Raw genomic sequence first — 5,000 nt, forward strand, 5'->3', positions numbered from 1 at the left:
CTTGACACTGCCAAGCGGATGTTAACATAAAGCTGATGATCAGTGGTGTCCTTGTTCAGCAGTGAGAAAAAACGGACGAACTATGGGTACACATACAGACAGACAGACTGACCGCAATCTGGGTGGTGTATAAAGAATGAAGATGGTATGCTGTAGTTGTATGTATGCCGTGTGGACCAATAAACAGGAAGAGAAGTAAAGAAAATCGACACGAGATGAACAGAAGTGAGTTATTTATTCTAGCTGGTCCAGATTTCATAATGAAACTGGAAGATAGCTGTGGGATTGTTACAACACCCTCCAAACCGCCAAAAACTCGGGGTACTGAGGTCACTAAATATTGGTTTGATTGAAGAAGTTTTAGCGTGATGTGGGTATTCCCGAAAGTGACCAGCCAACCGGGGTCCAGTCGCTTCTAGTAAACACAGATTTCGTACAGAGCAGTAAATGACAGTTCTACTGTAGTAGTTATGAAAAGCGCATCCTGATTTGTGCAGGGCCGTTATGTTTTTAAATATCAAGGGTTCCCGCTTGAATGAGAGCAGACAAAACATGTCGAATGGTGGACCAGTTGCGTGCCAAGACCAAAAGTGTGCTCCTCATTTTGGAGAGAGATAGAGAGAGGGGTGGAGGAAGTGAGTGTTGGAAGTAACCGGCTCAGATTAGGGGTGACGAATGATTTGAAGGATGGTGGACAGGAGAGGTGTGCTGGTTTCATAGAAGGCTGGAAAACGACCATTTAATGTATGTTTAGTTATGTCTTTGATAGAGGTTCGCGGTAAGGAGTGACTTCGTAACATTAGTACATCATAGGAAAACAGTTAGTGTTGTTTATGTGAACTTCATCTTTGTTTAATCTCCTCAGGTAGGCGCAGGAGTGGCTGTGTGGTAAGTAGCTTTCCTAACAACCACATGGTTCCGGGTTCAGTCCCACTCCGTGGCATCTTGGGCAAGTGTCTTCTGCTATAGCCTCGGGCCGACCAATGCCTTCTGAGTGGATTTGGTAGACGGAAACTGAAAGAAGCCTGTGGTATATATGTATATATACATATGTATGTGTGTATATATGTTTGTGTGTCTGTGTTTGTCCCTCTAGCATTGCTTGACAACCGATGCTGGTGCGTTTACGTCCCCGTCACTTAGCGGTTCGGGAGAAGAGACCGATAGAATAAGTACTGGGCTTACAAAGAATAAGTCCCGGGGTCGATTTGCTCGACTAAAGGCGGTGCTCCAGCATGGCCGCAGACAAATGATTGAAACAAGGAAAAGAGTATTAACCATTTGGGGGTTTCTTTTGTTTCTATACTCATATGCATGAAATGTTGCAATTACGTTTTTATTTATTTAAAATTCATTTCTCTGCATCTTTAAATCTCTTTCCTAATTTTCTGTTATTCCTCCAATATGAATTTATGACTCGCTCCCTGTTTCCATGTTTGTAACTTTCTAAGTCAGCTTACCGTAGGCATTTGCCAGCTTAGAATATAAATCAACTAATTTCCAAGTTCTCTTCAACCATTTAATCTCTTTCGACTTTGATGATTAATAAACATCTTCCTTGCCATATTTGTGTAGCGCCTTTTAAATGCCATCAATATATCTATTGATTTTCTTGCTAATTATCGCTCTGTTATCTTACCGTCGACAAAATAGGAACTACAAATTATTATTAAAAGAGCTCTTCATGTTTGGAAAATAATACAAATTTAAATAATGCTCAATTCGTATCTAATAATTGCTTCCACGTGTAGCGGGTGGCGCACACAGGATTTTGACTTCCAAAACAATACCGCTTTCCGTCTTAATTCATTGTGCAAAATTAGAATATCAATACCTGAAATGTAATGTTTCGTCAATGGATATCACTTCCGCCATGTTGACTTCGAATGCCGCTGTGCTGTGCATCTCCATTCAATATTCTCAATGTTTAAGAGATCAGCAACCATTAGAAAACACGCTATTTGCTAATCTGTATAAATACGCGTCAGCGGTGTTGTTCGCTTCACTGGTCAGGTGAGGTAGGTTTGACTCAGGAGACGCACAACGAAGCTGAAACATCGTAATGTCTCACAGTCCCCTTACACTGGTAAATCACGTGATTTATGAGGACACACATGGTCCAAAATGAGGAGGTATTATCTGATGACAGAAAACAAGAGCAACCAGGTATTCCCTTCGAATGTGCCGGAATGAATCAAGAAAAAATATATACATTATATATTAGTAATTTCTCAATCTGTTTCTGAGGCAAACCATCGTCTTTTTGGAGCTGATCGATTTTGGCCTTTTTTGTCAACGCGTTGTCATTGACATTATTATCAATGGTTTGAGGGATACATTTTCTATTTCATCTTTTGCAACAAGAATTAGTCACACCCTACATAAATATATATTTGTTCAAGTTTGATACGAATATTAATGGATGAAAATATGTGCATGATTAATAAGAGTATTATTGGCTAAGGGGAAATATTCAATTTTAAGCATTTCTAGAATTATTTGTGATGATTAATATGGTGTTCATCGTTAACGGAAATTCCGAGCCTAAAGAAGATATGATTAGGATTAATAAAGTTACAAAGATATAAGAAACTCTACCTACTAACGTTCCATCAAAGTGTCTGACGATGCTATGGCTACTTTATGTAATCTTCCAATGTCTAATCTTAGATATAATTTAGCAATGGCTCAGTATAAATGACTCTATATCAATGCGGAAGGCTTTTTTATTTCAAATACCAAGTCATTTAAATTAATTCCTTCTTAGGTTATTTGTATTAATCCTTCAGTATTTGTCGTTGTTATATTCGGAATTACGATGCTATTTTTATGATTTGGTACTTTTTATGATGTAGACACAACATTTCAATGCAATGATCTATGTGGGTGCTAAAGTTCTATGCTTTTATTTTAAATATTGGTCTAAAATTTTATAAACAAGTCAGCAATTTCGGAGAGGGTGTGCGTCGATTAAATCGACCCGGAAAGTTCCACTGGTATTTATTTTATCGACCTCGAAAGGATGAAAGATTTGATTAGTATGTTTATTGTCTTTTTTTGGTTCATTTCCTGTACTCGTGGTCGCCCCAGTTTTTCTTCATTCTTTTCTTTCTTCTTTCTGCCATATAGTATCTCTCTCTGATGGGAATTGGTTTGGTAATATCAATTCATTTCCTTTTACGAAGTCATGTTTATTTCTGTCTAGTATCTAGTATCGATTTGGTATATATTTTAATGTGAATTTTATTTCCATAGCTTGTTCTATTTCAATTATCTTTGGATAAAATATGATATATCATATCCGATGTACGAGAAGCGCCGATTTCATTTCTTCACACCCTACGGAAACAACGTGCAGTAGAGAAGTGTTTCGTCAATGGTATTTCTATCTGATTCTGCATTAAATCTCTGATATCGTTGTCTCACTTGATACCATTGATTCTTTGCTATGAAATATATCTATTACCTTCAACGAAATAACAATAACGAAGAGGAAAAGTAATTCTCTAAATATACAGAAGCAATTTTTGTTGAAATATTTCCGCGTATCTGTAAAGAAAATATTCCATTAGGTTCGATGAAATCTCAATGAACAAAAACATAAAACGCATTTTGTAAAATAAAAGGAACAGTTTTGGTTGATCTCACTGCGGCTTATGATACGATAATTCTCATCTGGTTTTGATTAAAATACATAAAAATTATTTCAATAAGTATATCTTTGTTTTGTCTCCTACAGATTTGCTATTTTTCTTTATTCACACACGGTAGTGTAAATATTATTTCATTTACAGATGTTGCTTACTTGTGTATACAAACCATTGCTTCTGAAGGCTTCCACCAAATGCGCAAATATTGAATGCTGTAAATGGCATTATGCTTATATGTACAAGGATACGCTAAGGAATTTATGTATGTATACCAATGTTATGCACCACCTTTCTTTCCCCACATCATTGTAAGTACCATTCATTATACTAATTACAATAAAGTGCTGCATCTTGACATCACATTTTCGAAATTATATATATATAATCTATTCTTTTATCTTTTAGACTTCGACCATGCCACAAATATATAATAAATGTATATGTATGTTCGTATGTATGTACGTGTGTATATATATATATATATATATATATATATATATATATATATATATGTATATATATATATATGTGTGTGTATATATATATATATATGTATGTGTGTATATATATATATATATATGCTTTTGCCACCACAACATCCATTAGGTTTAGCAGCCCTTCCTGTTTGTTTTCACTGCTCGTTTGTGTTACCAATTTTGAACCTCCGCAAAATCCCAAATTTTATTTAATTTGCTTTGCCTGAGCAACTGTTTTTTCGAAAGCGTATATTGTTGTTAAAAGCTCGAAATACGAGACTAGATAAACAGCCAACAACTCATGAGGGGTCGTTCTTTATATTGTTTGTCTTGTTTTCCATTTATGTCTTTCGTAGTTCGAGAAAGTAGTCCTACTTCGTACTTTTTGTTGTACACGTTTCGTGTCGTTCTGTACACACATATGCATGTATATATACGTATAGATGTATCTATACGTATATTATATATATATATGAATAAATGAAAGAATGGAGTCGAACGAAGATGTTAACAAAATTCCTTTACTCTCGACATATATTTCGAAGACAACATGGTTTCATTCCAAAGGAATAAATGGTGCATTATGCAATCTTCTCATCAGGAAAGAAAGGGAGCCTCTCTCGACAATAAGACAAACAAAAATTTCGATGACTGTCTACATGGTAAACAAAGCGATAATGAGTGTTTTTAAAAACTGTTAGAATAATTGACGTCAAAGATAGATAGTAGGAAGAGAAGGGTTAAAGGAATGATAGGTACGGAACAAGTGGAGAGGGAAGGGTACGTTGATTGAAAGAATGTTTGATGGCTTAGGAAAGAATTTCGCTATTGAAGTGGAGTGCACGTTAAGCTAATTGTTCAAACCACAGTGACT

The 5,000-nt window shown here is 35.7% G+C and overlaps 1 long non-coding RNA gene across 1 annotated transcript in view; it reads right to left on the minus strand.

Moving 5' to 3' along the window:
• Window positions 1-5,000, minus strand: part of LOC118767502 — an 18,674-nt gene that overhangs the window by 1,388 nt on the left and 12,286 nt on the right. Inside the window, exon 2 of the long non-coding RNA XR_005003424.1 lies at window positions 27-32. This is a non-coding gene — a long non-coding RNA (uncharacterized LOC118767502). The remainder of the gene's footprint in view (window positions 1-26; window positions 33-5,000) is intronic.

The sequence above is a fragment of the Octopus sinensis genome, linkage group LG22 (assembly GCF_006345805.1).
Source record: "Octopus sinensis linkage group LG22, ASM634580v1, whole genome shotgun sequence".
Lineage (NCBI taxonomy): Eukaryota > Metazoa > Mollusca > Cephalopoda > Octopoda > Octopodidae > Octopus > Octopus sinensis.